Raw genomic sequence first — 22,737 nt, forward strand, 5'->3', positions numbered from 1 at the left:
TTCATTGTAATGCATGATTTGTATGATTCAGCGTTTCTACATGTATCTGCTGACAGGTGTTTAAGACATTTCCATCTTTGTGCTATTGTGAATAGCGCTGAAATGAGTGGGAATGTTCATATATTTATTTGCTTCTTTAGGAGATATATCAAGCCCAGAGATTGCTCAGTAATATGTCATTTCTATACTCAACATTTTAAGGAAGTGCCGCCTTGCTTTCCGCAGTGGTCACATCATTTTACAATCCCACCAGAAGTGTATGAAGGTTTTGGTCTTTCCACAGTCTAGCCAGCATTTTGTGTTTTATTTGTTTATTTTTGGACCTTACTATTAATGCTGGGGTGAGATGAAATCTCACTGCTGTTCTTATTTGCATTTCACGAATGGCTAAAGATTGCAAAAATGTCTTCTTATGTTTGTTGGCTGCCTCAATGTCTTTGGTCATGTCTGCTCATGTTCTCTGCCCATTTTTTAATGGATGATCTCTTTTTCTTGTTGTAGAAGTGTTGATGTTTTCTGTAATTTTTTTTTAGATTAGTCCCTTGTCCAATACATGAGTGCCAACATTTTTCCCAGTCTGTGGGCTCCTTTTGGACTCTGTGGACAAAACCTGCTGATTCACATTCATGTCTCATTTTCAAGGCATCTCAGTCATCTAGTTTGTCTTCTGCTGCTGGTGTGCGTTCGGCTTTGTTTGGTGATGGAGGTCGAAACAGCATCTACAGAGCACTATAGATACTGATGTTTGGCACGGTCTCTAAACTGCAAGCATTTGTTTTAGGTGCCTTCACAGTATCTGGTACGTCTGAACCAAGTATATCTGGGTAAGAAGAGCAGTAGATTAAATAGCATCATTTTAAAATAAATTTTAATTGTGAAGGAGGTGGGCTTTTACATTTCAGACCCCCAAGTTTGTAATCAGGTTTGAATGACTTAACCCCCCAAAGCTTACTCCACTCACCTCCTTTGATTTATCTTCTCCTTCTTGTGTATCCCTAGCTTCCCCTTCACCAAAGTTTATAGCTGTCAAATCTCCAGCCTCTTGCTTTATTGTCTACCGTTCCCTGCCCTTTTCCCACCTTGGTCACCTCTGAAGTCTTTTTCCTTTGGTATGAAAGTCTTTGCCTTGTTTATTTTTCCCAGGTAAAATGGTCTCACACAATTTTTGTCATTTTATGATTGATTAGTTTCACTCAGCATAATGGAAATGTCAATACTACCCAAATGAATCTATAAATACAATACAATTCCAATTTAGATCTCAACTTCATTCTCTGAAGAAACAGAAAAACTAATTTCAAATTTTATACGGAGAGAAAAGAGAGCCAAGATAAGCAAAGCACTTCTTAGGAAGAAGAACAAAACCGGAGGTCTTTCGCTTCCTGAATTCAAAATGAATTCTCACAGTCGTGAAAGCAGCCTGGTGCTGGCGCAGTGATAGATACATCGGCCAATGGACCAAGATAGAAAACCCAGAAATAAATCCATCCACCTACGGACAACTCATCTTTGACAACAAACCAAAAACATAAAGTGGGGGACGAGATGGTCTCACCAACAAATTAAGTGGTGTAGTGGATGCCCATCTGCAGCAGAATGCAGCAGGATGCATACCTCACCCCATGCACAAAAATACACTCAAGATGGATCAAATACGTACATGTAAATCTCAGAGCTATAAAAATCATCGATGAAAGAATTGGGACAAATGCAGGTCATAGACACAATATCGGATATTAACAAAGGAAACACAGAAGAAGACATAATGGTAGACCGATGTCTACTAAAAATAAGACACATGCATCAAAAAGCTTCATCCAAAGAATAAAAAGAGAATTCACAGATGGTGGGAAAAAATTTCGCAATAACACATGGCCAAAGGACTAATCTCTAAAATCTACAGAAAACTGTAATACCTCAATAAGAAAAAGAATGAATATTGAATTTCAAAATGAACATGAACCAGCGATGACATCTAATGCCTAACAAACATATGAAAAAAACATAATCACCAGCCATTCAGGAGATGCAAATCAAAGTAAGGATACAATTCTACTTTATACTGACAATGGCAACCAAATTTTAAAAAGCAGAAAAATAAATGCTGGAGAGGGCTCAGAGGGATTGAAATCCTCATTCACTGCTGGTAAATGTGTACAACTTTTGTGGAAAGCAATGGGATCCTCCCTCAAACAACTGGGACTAGAAATTCCATATGATCCAGCAATTCCTCTGCTGGGTGTAAACCCTAAAGAAATGAGAGTCATAGCAAGAAGAGCCATACGGATACCTCCGTTCATCACCACACTGTTCACAATAACAAGAAGATGGAACCCACCTCAGGGCACAACAGTAGAAAAACGGATAAAAATAACTTTGGTACATATGCACAAAGGAATATTATACATCACTGAAAATCATAATGAAACCATAAAATACCTCATGTCATGGATCGACCCAGAGAACATGATGCTGAGTGGAGGTAATAAGCATCATTTATATAAGTAACATGTATGATCAACTTCATCTTTATTTTAGATGAGTGGAATACCAGCATATTTTAAGCCACTAAAAAGAATTTTCATCATAGCAATGAAAAAAATATGCCAGCATAAGACACAGCATATTGGGAGGTGAGTGCATGGGAGAGATGAATAAGTTTTGTATTTATAGTAGATAGAAAGTGTTACAATAAAAATAAATGCACTAATAGTCATTTTTCAGTCTTGAAAGTGTTCTACTACTCCATCTGTTTCTTTGGGGCCAGGCTTCATTTCATTCTGGCTTTGAACTTATAAGACAAAACCAATTTGCTAAGTTGCATCCACAGAATTTGTAGATCTATCCAGTCACTTAATTTTTTCATGTCTCTCTAACTACTTATTTGGAGAATTTACACTTGAAATCCAGGAATTGAATTCAGCATTTCCTAGTGTATAAACTATATCCCCCAACACATTTGTAAATACATTGACCCCAAAACAGATGCAAAGCTACATAGGTAAATGATCAGATTCTAAAAACTATACATTTAGGTATTCCAAATTTTCTTAAATACTTCAGATTTTATTTACTACAAATAAGAAAAAAACTAAATTATGGTTTAATAGTTACGCAAATAGGTTATGACATGAAGGTCATAATTTTTCAATAAACTTTAATCAAGTGCTCCATTTTTCAAAAAGAAACTATTTCCTTTTGTATTTGGGAAAAGGGAACCCAGTGAATTAAAACCAGCGCTCAGAGAGCTCCTGTTGACTCTGGGCCCTTTGTTCAGTCCTGCCCTCTGTTAGCCTTCATGGCTCTCACAGAAGTTTATTCAACTGCTTCTCATCACATCCGCCCACACAGATTTACATGCAAAGAGCTCAGGATGTCCAAAAAATGTAGGCTTTGAAAATATAAAGGAAGAGGGATTAAAAAGAGGAATAAAAACATTTTCATACGTGTGCTTTCCAACCCATTTTTAATAACTGTAGCCTTCCCCCCTCCCCCAGGTTATTCTATTGAAATTATTAGCTGTTAGAAGAAGTTTTGTCGTCATCATGGAAGTATGCTGAGCTCACCAGGACACCTCATGTTTTTCAAAATCAAAGGGAGAGACAGGAAAGAACGACTATGCCGTCTTTTAAAAAGTTTCCTGAGATCTGACGATAAATTACGATGGCTGCACACATGAAACGCGCTCTACACGGAGCTCAGTCTCTCGGTGCACTCCTCCTGGGACGCTTGTGTGGACACCACCTGGGGCGATGCTGGGCACCCCTCATTTGCAGCCCGTTCCCACCTCAGGGTAGGCTGAAGTAGTCTCCAGTGAGCTATGTCTGTGTTTTTAAGGGAGGGGTTCTGGACCCTAAACCTGGGTCTACTTATTCACTCCTTCAAGGAAAACGAAAACAAAAAAAACCTAAAACAACAGTAAGAGAAAATGTTTTTAAAACAAGGAAAAACGGAGATGCTGGTAAATAATCTTTTATTGTCAATGTACCTGACTTGCTTAGCTATATGTATACACACAGACACACAGACATATGGACACATAATATATACACACATCTATAATAACTATGGTTTACTATTATGATTGACAGAGAAACTGCCGCATCTATAGTAGTGCCAAAAGAACCATTTCCGAGACATCCCTTGTCCAAAAGTGGTAGTGTGCTGACCATGTATATAGTTCCTGGGGCTAAACCTCAGGGTAGATGTCAGATCGAAAATCAATGTGTAGGTGGAAAAGAGGTTGTGAGATGAAGGAGAGTAAAGGCAGTAGATCTTCATTCAGCTATAAGAGATTTCTCTCTTGGTAATTAGAACAGAGTTTAGAGTTGGTCCAATTCCTGTTGGACCCTGTGATGAGAATTTACACTTGCACCCCAGATATACTGCATCTTATGCATACATCACAAGATCTTACAGGTTTTATGGGGCACAAGACTCAGCAAAAGAGTCAGCGAGTAGAGGGATTTAAAGCTTAGTCAGGTAGAGAACTGAAGATCCTAACTAAGTAGAGGTAGAAAGAATAGTGGATTCTTGTTTACTGCAGAGAGGTCCAAAACAAAACCATTTATTTAAAAAAAAACAACCCTCGAATGATCAGCCATTTCTCAAAATATCCTATGAGTGTCAATCATTTTAAAAGAGTGAGCAGGTAATCCTGGATTCCTAGAAAGCCCATCAGAGCTAAGAAACCTACTTTTCGCATTTCCATGAAAAATCTTATCATGAAAACCCCATTGTTTTCTATACTGCCAGTTGGTTCTGTTGCTTGCAGTTGAAGAGCTTATCTAACACCAGGGGTCACCAAAGATACTGTAATTTGTATCTGTGGGATTTTTTAAGTCCACATGAAGTGAAATAAATTAATAATAGCCTTGTCCGCAATAACTGCAAGACAGTAAACAGTTGAACTAATATAATATACACATGGAGCTAAAATTTCTGGTTTTCATCTCACTCGGTTGCTCTTTTTAGAAATCTGGGCCTTAGATGCTCCCAGTTTTCAAAATCACCGAAGCCTTCTACCTTCAAAGCCTATATAAAATCCTTCCCGGACGCACCAGGTGTTCTAGTTCCCACCCACGACCTGACTTTGTCTATGGAAATTGTTTTCTAATTGATTACCTAACACACCTAAATGATTATCTGCAAAACCTCTTTCACTCCTCCAGTGTATTCATTCAGTCAGATCTATGATTAAAATTCTTCAACGTCATCTCATTTCTCTTAGGATAAGGGAAAACCCCCTTAGCAGAATCTTGCAGTCCTAAAATCGTGCCCCTATAGACCACTCTCACTTTTACTTGGCTCCACACTGCTGTCTTTCTGGTTCCCAATTATCTACCACTCTCTCTCCTGCCTCGTGATCTCAGAGTTTCAGAGCAACAGTAGGAAAGTGAGTAGAAGAGGACTAATGTGAGCAGATGAAGACTCCCCGTAAGGATATGGACAGTTGTCATAGGGCCAGAGGTTAGGATTTCCAGAGCACGCAGCCCCATACCATTGGTCAGTTTATAATCCAACAAATCTCCACAAATATGAAGGTCAAGTGGTGTTATCTCTGTTTTACACACAGAGAAAGAAAAGACTGTGGAATTAAGAAGCGTATCCAAGATGGAGCTGATAAGGAGAGGTGCCAGCCACATTGCAAAGGTGGCACTCTGTTCTTTCGCTTCTCTGTCTTGTTGCCACTCCCGTCAGGACCTATGGGGAGAAACTAGTTAAAGCTTTTGAACAATAGCCACTTTTAAAATAAAAAATGTTTCCTTATTATAAACACCCACACACATATGTACGCATTTATGAGCATATCTACACGCATATAGAACACAACATCTGTCAATTAAATAATTTTTCACATTAATAATACCAGTTTGGCCAAGATAAATATCACCAAGTATATATCCTTTAACTCGGTGCAGTTTTGTGGCAAAGGGGTTTCTGATCCAAAAGTTTTTATCAGAATCACATGAATTGATTAAATCATTCTTTTCAAATCATTCTTTAAAATTTGTATATCCTTGCTGAATATCTTAAAGTTAAGCAAAATAGCAATACAGCAATAAAATTATTTTTAAAATAATTTTATTGGGGGCTCTTACAGCTCTTATAGCAATCCTACATCAGTTGTATCAATCACATTTGTACATATGTTGTCATCATCATTTTCAAAGCATTTTCTTTCTACTTGAGCCCGTGGTACCAGCTGTTTTCCTCTCCCTCCCTGACCCTCCCACCCTTGAGACCCCTGATAAATTATAAATTATTATTATTTTCATATTTTATACCATCCACGGTCTCCATTCACCCTCATTTCTGTTGTTCATCCCCCTGGGGGAAGAGGTATTTGTTGAACATTACAATGGATTCCCCCTATCTCCTCCATTCTCTCCCCACCTTCTCCCTACCCTCATGGTATCTGGCAACGCTACTCCCATTACTGTTCCTAAGGGGTTTATCTGTCCTGGATTTCGTGTGTTGAGATCTCTCATGTGTACCAATAAAAATGCTCTTGTCTAGTCAGATTTGTCAGGTAGAACTGAAGTCATGATATTGGGGCGGGTGAGCATTAAAGACCTAGGGGAATGTTGTGTGTTTCAGAGGTGATATAATGCACCCTGGATGACTCATCCCTTTTTTGTGACCCTTCTGTGAGGGGATGTCCAATGTCTACAGATGGGTTTTGGGAATCTACTCCAACACTCCTTGTTTGCATCGATATGATTGCTTGTTTTGGGTCTTCTGATGCCTGATCCCTGATCCCATCAACATCTTATGAACACACAAGCTGGTGTGCTTCTTCCATGTAGGCTGTGTTTCTTCCATGCTAGATGGCCACTTGTGTAACTTCAAGCTTTTAAGACCCCAGTGTTAGATCTTGTAATAGCCAGACACCATCAGCTTTCTTCACCACATTTGCTTATTCACCCATTTTGTTTTCAGTGATTGTGTCGGGAAGGTGGGCATCACAGAATGCCAGGTTATTAGAACAAAGAGTTCTTGGTTAAGGCAAGGCTTGAGTAGAGATCTAATGTCCGTCTGCTACCTTAATACATAACCTATAAATATATGTGCATATGCCTATCATTATATATTAATATGTTTACATATATACATGCATATATTTAGACCTCTATGAATGTCTTTTGTCTCCTAGTTCTTTCCTCTAATTCCTATTACTTTTCTCCAGTCCCACTATCATGTTTGACCTTCATTCAGCTCTCAGTAATTTCTCTCGGCTACACTGCACTCAATTCAATCCCACCAGGCATTGTATACCCTGCTCACCATCAATTTTAGATCTCTTGTTGTTCCCTTGTCCCTGAGTTTGTTGGCTGCCCACTCCTTTTCACCCGTCTCCTCCTCTCCTACATTCTCCAGAACTGTTGGTCCCATTGTTTTCTCCTCGGGATTGTTTATCCTGCCTATCTTATATAGATAGATATAAAAAGTAAGGGCAGGGGGAAGCCTGTAAATAGTTCCAGGCCTGTCCATTGACCCTTATGAATGTTTTCCGATCGGGTCTGATAAGGTGCCAAGCCCTCCTCCCCAAGTCAGACGTCTGTTTTCAGGATTCCTCAGTGACTTCTTTGCTTTGCTCCCTTTGCTGCTCTGTTGTGCTACCTTCGTGTTTCACCCAGGTGTGTGGAGGTATGACCGGGCAAAATTCCACCACTCTGTCTCTGGTGCATACAGCTCCCTTTTCATCAAATATCTTCTTGACACTGGCGATAGCAAGAGTTAAAAATGATAGATATATAATTTCTTATATTCCCACTGCCATGAAGTCAGTTTTGACTCATAGTCACATACAAGGCAGAATAGAAATATTCTATAGGGCTTCAGAATAGAAATTTTTTTTTTTTAGAGACACTCCAATTTTATTCAACTTCTCTAACATGTGTACTTAGTGTGCTGTTTCTAACGTGTATATCACACTTTCCAATATGGTATTACTATTGCATCTTTTCTTCCAGGTTTTTTTTTGGGGGGGTTGGGGAGTCTGAATTCTGAGTTACCCATTTAGGAGTCTCAGACCTACTATTCTGGTTAGGTTTCTCCTCTGTATTTGTGGCCAACATCTGGCTCCTAAACAAAAGGCCTTTGGCCTTTTCAACCACTTCTTTATAGGGTGAGACCACATTGCTAAACATCATCAGATCAGATAATTTAGAATCAATCTTAGCACTTTTCTTGCATTTCTAATCCAATTCACAATCTACCTTTCAGCCTTTTCTGGAGTCCTGTTTCATTTCTTTGCCAACATTGTAACAATGATACACTGATGCTGTGACACAAACTTTTGAATACAAACCGATGGGAATTTTAGATAAAACCCTCAAGACAAGCTTGAGGATGTGACAAGGAGAAGTCATTCACAAGCACGAACCCATATTCCATCAGCTTTTCCTGAGCCCCAAGGTTAACATGCAGGCATTCAACAGGCTCTATAATTGGGTCTTCATATGTATAAGATTCTTGCTGGATAACCTTGACAAGGTCTCTCCACGCCTGCCTGCCATTTTCCAATATCTTTGCTATGCCTACTGTAGTTAAATAGCAGAGAATATTGGGGCACATTGTTTGAATTACATTAAGATATTATTGCTGGAAAATAAAGAGATCAATAATGTAAACAGGGTCTTGGAGGTGGTTGAAGGAAAAAACAAAACAAAACTGAGACCAGTGATGGAGCTAAGTTCACTATTTCACAGAATTATTATCTCTGGTCTCATCAACCATGTAATGTCTTCCAAGGATGGGCCTCCAGTGAATCCCCGATATGTATTGGCTAGAAACAATAACCTAAAAATCAGATGGTAGGATCTTCCTCTTTTCCACTGAGCTTCTGCTTTAGCGAAGATGATGTCCTTTTCAAGGGACAGTCCTCTCCTGAGAGGATGTCCAAAGGACATGAGACAGTCTTCCCATTCTCACTTCTAAGGAGTCTTCTGGCTGTACCTTTGCAAAATGGATTTGTTTGTTCTTCTAGCTGGTCATGGTATTTTCGGTACTCTTTACCGTACAGTGTTTAAATATTCCTCCTTAAAACCAGGCTCATCTTCCAGGTGGTAAACCGACATCCGGGCATTCTTAACTGACTGTATTTGCCTTGTTGTTTATGGATATTCAAACATCTTCAGCATCAGTAGAGTTTCTTCCTGAAGTTGTTTTAACTGTACAGCAATTACGTTGGTTTTTTTTAATCTCTCAAAGCATGAAGAATATTGTCAGAACAAAGATTTTTATACACAACCCTAGCAAAATCTATCATGTTGGGAGATCCATTTTCCATTGTAATAACTCTTTTTCATTACAGATCTCCTTTATGGAGAAAAGCTCAAGCAGCAGAAAGACTAGATGCTGATCTGGAAAACAAACAACGCCAGCAGCTCAGTGTACTCTGTCTTCTTGTTGAGGAAAAAATAACCCAAACCGAACTCATTGCCCTCCAGTCAATTCTGACACATAGTGACCCTGTCTGAGGTTTCTGAGGCTGTGAATCTTTACAGGACCAGATAGGCTCATCTGTCTCCTTTGGGACAGGCAGTGCTTTTGAACGGCCAAACTTACGATTAGCAGCCCAATGCTGACACAAAAGCACCACCAAATGCCAAGGAACAGATATCTGTAACTCTTGAAAGAATCAGACCAATAAGTAAAAAAAGAAAAAAAACTTCACTTACTGCCATCAAGCTGATTCCAATGCATAGCAACCCTGTAGGACAGAGGGGAGCCATACCTGTGGGTCTCCGAGACCAAAATCCTTTAAGGGTATAGAACAGACAGCTTCATTTTCCCCTGTGGAGTGACTGCTTGTTTTGAATTATCATCCTTATGATTAGCAGCTCAGTGCTTAACCCACTGTATCATTAGTGCATCTTGTTTCTTGTATTAGCAAAACCCAATCTACTAAAAGTCTATATGTGGAGACCTTAAAAATGAAATGGAGTTGAATCCATTCTACAATTAATTTAAAAATGAATATGATTCTTTTCCCTCAATTACCTAAATATTTACGTGAAGGTGGGTTTTTGTTTTGATTCACTCTATCTCATGATCTTCCCAGCTGCCCAATTTACTGGCAACTGAGGGTGCATCTTAAAAGGAAACTTTCTTAGTAAACATACTTTTAAAGAAGAACAATTTATCAAAGTTTAAACATTTGTGGCTAGTGAGACATTTTATCTGTTTGCTTCCATGTTACCATGAAAGTTTCTCCCACATTAGAAGTTATATCTCAGGTATATTGTGGTGGTGGTGGTTTTGAATTCTGTACAAATTTTCTAAGCACATACCTCCTCTGTTTCTCCTATCACTTGAATAATGATAGAAAATGTCCACTACTGGCAGTTACAAGATGGGTTCAAATGTGAATAACACAGAACTTCCACAAGCCAAATCCTTGAATTTCATTTCACGTGGGCAGTATTTCCTCCCTTCTGTTTGCCCTGGGCCCTCGCCTATTTTTACAGTACCATGCACCACACATCCTGTTTATTAGTTTAAAGGAGTTTAACAAGGGGATTTATTTTATGTTTTTCTATGTCCACCAAAGTGCAATTTACTGCTCTTATAAAAAGTCATTTCCCCAATGTTTTCACACCGAGTTTCATATAACTCCTGTAATGTTATTTATGATGCTCAAAACTGGACTTTGAACTGGTTTATTCTGGTTCAACTCCCTGATGAGAATTTGGATTTCCATCCCAGATATACTGACTCAAAATCTATATTTTAACAGAATTCCCATGGAAATCTTCTAGATCTTATATATTCATGTAAAATGTACTTCTGATTCAGTTATGTCTGGCATGGAAATGCAAATTAGGAGCAGGGGGTGGAACCAGTTTGAAGCCCTGCTACAGACAGTCACCTTCCCTTCCAAGAACAGTGTGCAGTAGCAATCTAATGATCAGATTAGAGCTTGAAAAAATTCTTTTTGTGCCAATTTTTGAAAGTTCGATGTTTTTAATTTTACATTTTGCTGATCATGCATTTCAAAATAATCCACTCATATCCAATTCTATTTCACTGTATGACTTTATCTGTGCTGTGCTGACTCTTACTTTAGATTTATAACTCTTAGCTAAGTGAAAAGAACACATCTTGATTTAATGTAACTTTAACGTAGTCCCTAGTATGGTGGTTTGAACAAACCAAATACCATTACACTGATTCTCTATTTACAGAAAAGGTCATCTTATTTAACATTTATGTAAACTGCATGCCTGGTTCTCTAAGAGACCCACTAATACAAGCTAAAAATATGCCCTAATTTTTCCTGATGTTAGCAGTACAGAATCTCTTTCTAGAGGGCCTGACATGCTCAGTATAAAATAAAGATCACAGAGCTAGAAGTGCACTGGCATCTGGCTACTGCGTCTCCCTGGGCCCTAGGGGTTTTAGTTACTCTCTCTTGGAGCCAATTATACTCTGAATAGTGCTATGCTGAAATATATTGGAACACTGCTGAATTCATCCAAGTCTCTTCACCCATTCAAATATTTCACAATAAGTATTCCTGGCTGAAGACCGTGTCCCCAAGAAGCAAATAATCTCTCCTAATCACATTTAAAAAAAAGTCCCATGTTCAGACTCTGTAACTTCCCCACGTCATATTAGAAGCATAGCTTTATTTGGAAGTGAATGCTGTTTTCCTGGCTCCAAATGTCATGAACTTGGAATCACGGACACTAAATTAAGTTACATAATGAAGCATAGGTTTTGGATATTGCTAGAGCACTATGTGGGTCAGTGGGACTAAGCACAACTAGAGTAGTCAAAAGTACAGTTAATGGGGGAAATACTGGTAAGGACACAATCAACATAGCTGTGGATATAATTAAAGTGAATCATGTTGATTTTATTCTTATAATATAAACAAGCTTTTGGATAGTTAAAAAAAAGATAATAAACTCAGTTTGCCTCAGGTAAAAAGGATATGGAGGAAAGTAAGGGAACAGAAAATCATTACCAAGAGCTTCTATATCAGACCTTCATTTATGCCACTGGCCTCTGTCTCAGACCCTCATCCATTATTAAGTAGCTTTTATGAGAAGATTAGTCAAAAGGAAAACTCTATAGTAACCATGAGTGTAGACTTCTTTTTACATTTTTTTCTCAAAATGGGATATTGAAACATTAAAACAGCATGGCTTGGTATAGTAAGTGATCAAACAAGGTTAATACACCTAGGCTCAAATCCTCTTGTTAGGTACCATTGAACTGGTTCCAACCCACAGTGAGCCTGTGCATAACAGAACAAACACTGCCCAGCCAGTCCTGCACCATCCTGTGCTTTAACCCATTGTTGTAGCCGCTGTGTCAATGCATCTCATGGAGAGCCTGCCTCTTTTTGGCTGCACCTCGACTTTGCCAAGTATGATGTCCTCCTCCAAGGGCTGCTTTTTCCTGACAACATGTCCAAAGTATGTGAGATGAAGTCTCGCCATCCATGGCTCTAAGGAAGCCTCTGGGTGTACTTCGTCCCAGAAAGGTTTGTCCTTTTAGCAGTTAATGGTGCTTTCAATATTATCTGCCAGCACCACAGTTCAAGTGTATGGATTCTTCTTGTCTTCCTTATTCAATGTCAAACTTTCGCATGCATATGAGACAGTTGAAAATACCATGGCTTGGGTCAGGCTCACCTTAGTCCTCAGAGTCACATCCTGGCTTACTAAGATTCTAAAGAGATCTTGTGCAGCAGATTTAATCCATGAAACATGTCTTTTGTTCTCTTGACTGCTGCTTTCATGAAAATTAATTATGGATCCAAGAAAGACAAAATCCTTGAATAGTGCAACCTTTTCTTCATCTATCATGATGTTGCCTATAGGAACAGTTGGGAGGATTTTGGTCTTCTTCGCGTTGCGTTGTAATCCACACTGAAGGATGCATTCCTTGATCTTCATCAGTAGCACTTCAAGTTCTCCTCACTTGTAGCAAGCAAGGTTCTATCGTTCTCAAAACACAGGTGGTTAATAAGCCTTCCTCTAATCCTGATAACACATTCTTCATATAATCCAGCTTCTCTGATGCTTTGCTCAGCATAAACATTGAATAAGTATGGTGATAGGATACAACCTTGATGCACACCTTCCTTAATTTTAATCTATGTAGAATTCTGTTGTTCTGTTTGCACAACTGCCTCCTGATCCATATATAAGCTCCACATGAGAACAATTAGTGCTCTGGAATTTCCATTCTTCTAAAGGCTGTCCATAGTTTGTTATGATCTGCACAGTCAAATGCCTGGTTTATTCAATAAAATACAAGTAAACAACTTTCTGGTATTTTCTGCTTTCAGCCAAGATCCATCTGACATCAGCTATGATATCCTTTATTCCAAGTCCTCTTCTGAATTTGTCCTGAACTTCTGAAAGCTCCCTGTCAATGTACTACTCCAACCATTGTTGAAAGATCTTCAGGAAAATTTTGCTTGCATGTGATATCAATAATACTTTTCCATAATTTGAACATTCTGTTGGGTAATCTTTCTTTGGGATGGTTACATATATGGATCTTTTCCAGTTTGTTGGCCAAGTGCCTGTCTTCCAAATTTCCTGTCATAGACCAGTAAGTGCTTCCAGTGATTCATCAGCCAATTGAAACATTTCCACTGGTATTCCATCAATTCCTGGAGCCTTGTTTTTACCTAATGCTTTCAGCACACCTTGAATCTCTTCCTTCAGCATCATTGGCTCTTGCTCATTTGCCAACTCCTGAAATGGTTGAGTATCAATCAGTTCTTTTTGGTGCAGTGACTCTGTCTAATCTCCATGGTCTTTCATCATCCAATATTTTGCCCCTAGAATAATTTGCCTCAATATTGCAATTCTAGGCTTGGATTTTATAACACTTGTGATCTTAGACAAAATACCTAAAGTTTCTATATTGAGCTTTTTTCCAGTATAATTTAAATGAAATAATACTCCCCACCCCCAAATATTCTTGTAGAGATATCTATATATGACACATACATGATTGACATTGACCTAAGTATTCAGATTTAAGTTGTTATTTTTCTTTTTATTATTTATGACTTTATGAACAATGTGTCTACTATTCAGTTTAGTGACCAATCTTCCCAGATGGCTAACAATTAGTGAGACTTTTAGTGCTAAATTTGAGCAAATTCTGGGAAAACTACGATGTGTTGGTCACTTTAATTTAGCTAAAGTTAGAAACTGTTATGAAAGTTAAATTTTATATTTTCTTCTTTTTAAAGAAAACGTTTTCCCTTAGTTATTAACTTTATGGCTTGCATTTGCATTACTTAACTGAAATGGAATTGAAAATGTAACCAGTAATGAATATTACTGCTTAAGAATAAGAAGAAACCGAAATATTCACTGAGCATGCTAAAGACTTCACAAAGGCTAGCAAAAAAGATAGTGATTGATATAGTTTCATCTGTACTTGTTAGATTTTTTTTTTTTTGGTAATTGTATTTTTTGTTTCACTGGTAAAGGTTGCTAAGAAAATCCCTCTAAATGAAAGCAGAAGTGAGACGCTGATAAGACTGCTATTGCTCTATGTATCTCATGGAACGGTAAGGAAACCCATTTCCTTATTATCCTTTGCCTATGATAGACTGCAGTACTGAATCGTCTGAAAGACAAATGTTTAAGGGTGATCTTTGGGGAAGTCAGAGGAGTTTTGTGTTTTTGTTTCCATTTCATTATACTTCACACATTATTAAAGCACTTGCTAGGATTACTGTAGTTTCAAAAGCAATTATGTTAAAGATTTGTGCATAAAACACAAAATGTGTCCTGTTTCTGTGTTCATCACAATAAAAATTTTCCTGTTTTTAACCTCTCCAGTCAGCCATCTGCAGCTATAGAGGCCTGAAAACCTCAATTTAAGCCCTCTGCTCTCCTTCTTGAAGTCCCCTAAGATATAAACCACAATATTTACACCTTAGTGACTTCTGAGAATAACTCATTTACAAAGTTGGAAAAAGAGTGAGTTCTTATTTACAAATGGCCAGATGTTGTTTACAAAGTTGAATTTCCATATTTTATGTCAAATATGTTGATTGTTTCATTATATGTTTATATAGTTGATTACATGTTGATTATATTGATATGTTGATATAATTAAAAAAAACTTGGACAAAGAATCATCTTTCTTGATATCCATGTGACATTTTAATTTTTTAAATATTTAAGACATAGTACCAGGAAAAGTTCAATCTTAGACAAAGGGACTTAACTTTAGCAATCTTTAATATCCTTGCTCATAACATGGGGATGCTAATTCCTAATGTATAAACCTGTTATTAGGATAAGATGAGGATACATATTAAAAAACCTTTTTTAAGATGTTTAATGGCTGTGACAGAACTATGCATTTCCTCTGTCTCCATCTGAGTATTTCCACTTTGCCAATTCGGACAGATGGACGTTCCTTCCCATCACCTTAGCAAGTGTCCAGGGCTCTTCACAGCTTTTCTGGTTGTCCCAAGGAATACCTCCAAGAAAATGATCTTTTGGAGATGCCGAACTAGAGCAAAGACTAGGCCCTATATGATGTTCATTTGCAGAAGGAGATAAGATAGAGCAGTAAATTGGTGAGGTTCTTGATCAATGGATTTTAAAGAATAATCAAGAAGTCTGCAGAGGAAATCACAGAAAAAAAACATTCACAGGAAAACATTACAAGAACAAAATGACAAATTAAATAAAACAGTATATAAAACAGCAAATATAAATCTAGAAGATTAACACTGAGATTTCAGAAGTAGGTAATGCACTTAAAGAGCAATGTGAAGACAAAGCGAGTGCATAAGCAAATGTGGTGAAGAAAGGAGATGGTGCCCGACTATCAAAAGATGCAGTCTGGGCTCTTAAAGGCTTGAAGATAAACAAGCGGCCATCTAACTGAGAAACAACAGGGTCTGCATGGAAGAAGCACACCAGCCTGTGAGATCACAAGGTGTTGAAGGGATCAGGTATCAGGCATCAAAGACCAAAAAAAATCATAGCGTCGTGAACGAGGGGGAGTGCAGAGTGGGGACCCAGGGCCCATCTGTGGGTAATTGGGCATCCCCTTGCAGAACAGTTGCGGGGAGGAGATAAGCCAGTCAGGGTGCAGTGTAGCAATAATGAAACATACAATTTTCCTGTAGTTCTTTAATGCTTCCTTCCCCCCACTATCATGATCCCAAATCTACCTTACAAATCCGGCTGGACTGGAGGATATAAACTGGTAAAGATAGGAACTGGAAACACAGGGAATCCAGGACAGATGAACCCTCAGGACCAGTGGTGAGAGTGGCAATACTGGAGGGTGGAGGGAAGGTGAGGGAAAAAGGAGGAACAGATTACAAGGATCTACATATAACCTCCTCCCTGGGGGACAGACAGCAGAGAAGTGGGTGAAGGGAGACGTTGGATGGTGTAAGATATGTCAAAATAATAATAATTCACAAATTATCAAAGGTTCATGGGGGAGGGGGCACCGGGGAGGGAGGGGGAAAATGAGGAGCCGATACCAAGGGCTCAAGTAGAAAGCAAATGTTTTGAGAATGATGAGGGAAACAAATGTACAAATGTGCTTGACACAATGGATGTATGTGTGGATTGTGAAAAGAGTTGTACAAGCCCCCAATAAAATGATTTAATTTTTTTTTTTTTAAGTGATGGGGTAGAATTGAATCAATGGAAAACCAAATTAACGAAGTTAAAGGCAAATCTTTGGATCTAATCTATGGAATAATGAGGGAAGAGACAAAAACATAAAATATCATAAGCCTAAGAATTAGGTGGAATAACATACAAAGGAATAACTTATGGGTAATTCAAATTCTAGCACAGAAAGAAACAAAGAAACATAGAGAAAACCATGAAGAGTTGCTGGAAGGAATGTCCCTAACATAATGAAAGATGAGAACATTTTCATTAAAGGTGGTAAACAAACTCCAAACAGGACAGACCACAAAATAATATCACCAAGTCATATCATAATTAAAATTTATAAAATCAAATAAAAGAGAATCTGGAAATCAACTTAAGGGAAAAAAAGTTACTTACCAAGTAGGACCAACAAGAATACACTCTAGTCATTTGGCAGGAACCATGTAGAAAAGGAAGCAACGAGCTGGCATATATAAAATACTGAGAGAAAAACTGCCGATCTTGAATTACATGATCAGAAAAATTGTCCCTCAAATATGATGGTGAAATTATAACATGCATAGGTAGACAAAATGAAAGGAATTTATACAAACTAGATCAATTATGTAAGAATTACAATTAGAGTGTTCATTCTTCAGATAAAGAATCAAAAGCAGCCGATGAAAACGGAGACTAATATACATGACAATTCTACCCAGAAGTCAGCCGGACAAATAAGCATATAAAGGAAAATGAACCCTACAAGACTGAAACTAGGGAAACAGTGAAGTTAATTTGTAAATTAAAATTTTTAGGAAGTTAAAAGAAGCAGTAAGTACTGTAGTCAATTCCAAATGGAGAGAAAGTCTAGTTTATTTCAAAGTAGAGCAGAGTATTTTAAAATCGGGAAGAAACTAATAAATTACAGGGTAATCTAAAAAAAATTATAAAAGTATAGTCAACTAAAGCAACAGCAAGAAAGCAAATGATAAGAAACCTCACAAACCAAAAATATAAATGTATTAAATGCAAAAGGCATTAGACAAAGGAGCATAGTAAATAATAAAGAAAACCTATCAATATGTTGCCTGCAAAAGACGCAAAGACAAAAACTAGCTAAATATCAGAATGAGAACGCATGGATCAAGCAAACAGCAACCAAAAGAGTAGGAGTCATAGTATCAATTTCTGATAAAATAGACATGAATACAAAAATAATGAGACAAAGAAGATTATAATATAATGATCTAAGAGTCAATCCAACAAGTATATATACCATAATAAATATCTATACACCCGTGAAACTCGCTCTCTGCCATTAATTTGATTCTGATTCATAGAAATCCTATGAAGCAGGGTAGACTGCCCCTGTGGATTTCAGACACTGTAGCTTTTTAAGGGAGTAAAAAACCTCATCTGTCTCTCACAGAGTGGCTGGTAATTTTGAACTGCATACCTTCTTGCTAGCACCCCATAACTACCATACCTCCAAGGAAAGAGCTACAAAATGCATAATTCAGAAACTTTAAAAGAACTGGCAAGAGGGGGAAAACAAAACAAAACTCTCCAATAATAGTACTCACTGCCTTAATATTTCCTTCGACTCACAGTGACTCTACGTGGGAGTTTTAAGACTTTAGATCTTAGCGGAGCAGACAGCCTCAACCTTCTCCCAAGGAGAGATGGTGGTTTTCAATTTCCAACCTTACAGTTAGCAATGCAATGTTTACCCAATGGTGCCAGTAAGACATTTCAATATATCATTTTCAACCAAAGACAGTAAATTAGAGAGAAACTCACCACAAATGCAGAATACAATGAACCAACTTGATATTATAATCATATAAATAACACTACACTCATCAACACAATATGCATTCTTTACCAATGCATATGTGAGAAACATTCCCCACAGTAGGCCATATATTAGGTCACAAACTCAGTGTCAATAATTAAGACCACCAAAATACTACAGAACATCTTCTCAGGTAACAATGGTATAAAATCAAATGAAAAAATAGTTCAAGAGGAAAAAAAAATCTACTGGTCAGTAAAATAAATAAAAAATTAAACTAAAAATGTATTGAATTAAATGAGAATGAAAACACAACATACTAAAACCTTTGGGATATAACAAAAACTGGCAATAAACATACACGTTGAAGAATAAGAAAGAATTAAAAATCAATACTTAAAACCCAAATTTCCTATAATTAAAAAAAGAATAGCAAAAGGTCACTAGAAGAAAAGAAATAATAATTATTAGAATGTAAATAAATGAAAGAGAAAATTGAAACAAAGGCAAAAGAATCAACAGACTGAAATTTATTTCTTTAAAATAAACTAATTAAATGAATTTAATGACTAATGAAATAATGAATAATGAATAATGATCAATGAAATCATTAAAACCTTGGAAAATCTCACAAAGAAAAGAGGTGAATAATATGGATTCGAAATAAAATAAATAATATCATAACAGAACCAACTGAAATAAGAAGGATCCTAACAAAATACAATGAAGAATTGTACCTCAACAAATTTGAAAACATAGAACAAATAGATTTCTATAAACACACTATCTACCTAAGCTAACACAGACTGAAACAGAACATTTGAACAGATCCATAACAAAGGAAGTAAATGATCAGGTCATTGAAAAATTCTCAACCAAAACTTTCCAGGTTCAGATAGTGTGTTAGGCTGGGTTGCCTGGAGAAACGAATCCAGTGGCACTCATATATGTATAAGAGAGAGCTTTATATCAAGAAGTAATTGTATATTGAGAAAGCATCTGAGCCCATTTCAAATGAAGTCCATTAGTCCCTAACTCCCTCTTCCAGTGCCTTCTTCTTTCACAGCACCACCCTGCTGAGAATATACAGTCCCCTCAGGTAAAAACAGATAGGCATTTACATAGCACACGAACCCAAACAAGCACATCCTATCCCTACCCAGCTCAGTGTGTACAAACACATCCAAATTCTTGTTGCCATAACAACATAAATTTGCATCCACACCCTAGCCTTTTGTCTCTTTTGTCCCTCACCTCCCTGCACTTCCATCCATTATCATTTTCTGGTCTTTTACATTATAAATATGTTTCAATGGAATTTATTAAATCTGATTACTCTTAAAATACATTTTCCAACTATTTTTTACAAATTTCTTGGCTCTCCATATATCTGCTTTTCATTAGTATCATTCCTTTTGTTCTGTGCTTGCTCTTCTTTCCTCTCACCTTCGCCAGTTAGCTATTTCCCTACCTTTTTCTCCATTTCACCACCATATATTAGACCTCTACCACATAACTAAACAGTGCCAAATCCCTCTCCACAACCAGAACTCACATGCCACTCTGAGTTGCGCCACAAAGCTAAAGAAACAGCAATCAACCACGGTAAACCCCCCAAAATAAAGACAACACAAAAAAACGAAAATCATCCAGTTCCAATGGAACGCTCTGAAAAACAGGCCAGGAAACTATCAGATATAGAATTTAGAATAATGATGCTCAGGTCCTCTCAAGAGATGTGGGGAGCACTCAAGTGAACAATGGAAGAAATTGAAAATATCTAAAATCCTTACACCAAAATGAATCACAGAATACAAACAATGCGATAACAGAATTAGGCAACATAGTGAAAGACTTGAGGAATACAATGGAAGAAGAGGAAAATAAATCAGTGAGTTTGAATACAACCACTCTGACAACCACAACTGATGAGAGAAACAACAACGGCAACAACAAAGAGCAGAGGAATTAGAATAAAGCATCAGAATTATATGAGACCATATCAAGAGAAACAACCTATGTCTCATCAGGTACCAGAAGAAGAAACAAACAAACAAACAAAAATCTACAAGGAAAATAGTATACTAAGTCATAGGAAAAAATTTCCCCAACATTACAAAGGAGGAGAAACTAACTATTCAAAACGCTGAGAGAGGGCATTGGCTCTGAGCTCCTGCTTCTGCTTTATCAGAGCTGCTGTGGATTTTATTTTTATCCATTCAGCAAATATTCTAGAATCCACTCTATACCAGGACTGTTTGGGGATCTTCATATATGGCAATGAACAAAAATACAAATTCACTTTGTCGGCTTTCTCGCATTCTTCCATATCTGAATGTTGAGTTTGGCTCCATTCCTCATTCACAAGCAAAAAATACAGCATCTTGGGTAAGGTATTCATGTGCATCAGAAAGAACATTCTGAGTAAAGGAAATAGGCAATAAAAGCCAAAGATACAAAAACATATTTGTTATATTAAAGAAACTTCTAGGAGTTCCATGTGGCTGATGAAGGAACATGGGAGACTCTAGCAGAGAGGCAGTAGAAAGTTGGACCATATAACTGCAAGGGACATCACAATGTTTAAGTTAAGGTCACAACCTTAAGTGTTTTTTCTTCTGCCATGTTCTCCAGCTCAGGTCCATAAGTTTTCAAGTGCATAAGAAGATAAAAAAGAGAAAAATGTTCCGGTTATATCCACGGATTTGACTCTATAAGAATGATAGAAGTGAAAGACTATGGATTAGAAGTACTGGTGGGTTTAAAGACATTTTGAAAGTTTTGTTAGTGCTAGGTATCTGGAAATACAGGAGATGATTGTTGATGAGAACAATACTTAAAACTGAATTTTAGGGGAGGCGCCATTACTAGTCCACTACCTGTCTTCCAGTTGTTACTGGATGGTTTGCATTTTGTATGATGCTGAAAGCTGAACCTCAAGTATTACAAAAACCACCAGGCGTGCATGGGGGTTAGGTTTCAGAGTTGTTTCTAGATGAAGACAGCCTTGGAAGAAGGGCCTGGCATCTAAAGATTAGTCAGTGAAACCTCTCTGGACCACAGTAGAATTCTGTCTTACAGAAAGATGCTGAACTCCCGAAACTTGAAGATACTCAAAATACACAGTGACCGTAGCATACCAACTCAAGCATACCAACAGTTCATGAAGGTGGTACCGGACCTGGCAGCATTTCGGTCTGTTACAGGGGCTTGCCATAAATCACAGCCCATTTGACAGCAACTACCAATAATCCCTAATAACAGCAACTTTTAGAGTATGAATGTGGGCAAAACCTAGATATGAAAGTGGAATTAGTGGTTTGATTTGGGGATATCCCCATGAGTGTACAACATGCAGGATCACAACTTGGGTAAATCAAAGAAAAGTTTAAAGTTAAAAAAATAATGAAAGTGTAAACTGAAGAGTTGATAGTGAACTGAGGCCAATGTACCTCCCAAGAAGCTGAGAAGAAAATATCAAAGGGCAGCTCAAGCAAACAAAGCCAAATATTATAATGAAATTTGAAAGGACCTAAAATTAGAAAAGCCAAAGGGAAGAACACCCTCTGCAAATCTGAAACTGAAAGAAATCAAGAAAAAATTCAAGGCTCAAACATTCTATTGGAAAAATATTGAATGATGCAGGAATCATCAAGGGAAGATGGAAAGAATGCACCGAGTCACTGTCCCAGAAAGAACTGGCTGACAGTCCACCTCTTCAGGAGGTAGCATACAAGCAAGAATCAATGGTGCTGACAGAAGTCCAAGCTTCTCTGACTGCATTAGCAAAAACCAGGCTCCAAGAATTGATGGAATTCCCATTGAAATGCTTCAGAAAGTTGAAGAAGCACTGGAAGCACTCACTCATGCCAGGAAATGCCAGGAAATTGGGAAGACAACTGCTACCTGGCCAACTGACTGAAAGAGATCTAATTTGTGCCCATTCCAAAGAAAGGTGACCCAATAAAATGTTCAAACTATAGAACAATATTGATAGTGCACACAAGCAAATTTTTACTTAAGATTATCCAACAATGGTTACAGCAACACATTGACAGGGAACTTCCAGAAGTTCAGACCAGATTCAGAAGAGGACAAGGAACAAGGGATGGCATTGCTGATATCAGATGTATCTTGACTCAAAGAAGAGAATACCAGAAAGATGTTTACTTCTGTTTCATTGGCCATGCAAAGGCGGTTTGACTGTGCGGACCACAATAAACTGTGGATGACCTTGAGAAGAATGGAAATCCCAGAACACTCCGTTGTGCTCCTGTGGAACTTGTTCATGGATCAAGAGGCAGTTGTGTGAACAGAAAA

The 22,737-nt window shown here is 37.7% G+C and overlaps 1 pseudogene; it reads right to left on the bottom strand.

Moving 5' to 3' along the window:
* Positions 1 to 7,955: 7,955 nt before the first annotated feature.
* On the bottom strand, positions 7,956 to 9,083 carry LOC105978548 (annotated as a pseudogene).
* Between the last annotated feature and the right edge of the window lie 13,654 nt (positions 9,084 to 22,737).

The sequence above is a fragment of the Echinops telfairi genome, unplaced genomic scaffold (assembly GCF_000313985.2).
Source record: "Echinops telfairi isolate 266 unplaced genomic scaffold, ASM31398v2 ScPeMD7_7469;HRSCAF=8507_1, whole genome shotgun sequence".
In the NCBI taxonomy this organism is placed as follows: Eukaryota; Metazoa; Chordata; class Mammalia; order Afrosoricida; family Tenrecidae; genus Echinops; species Echinops telfairi.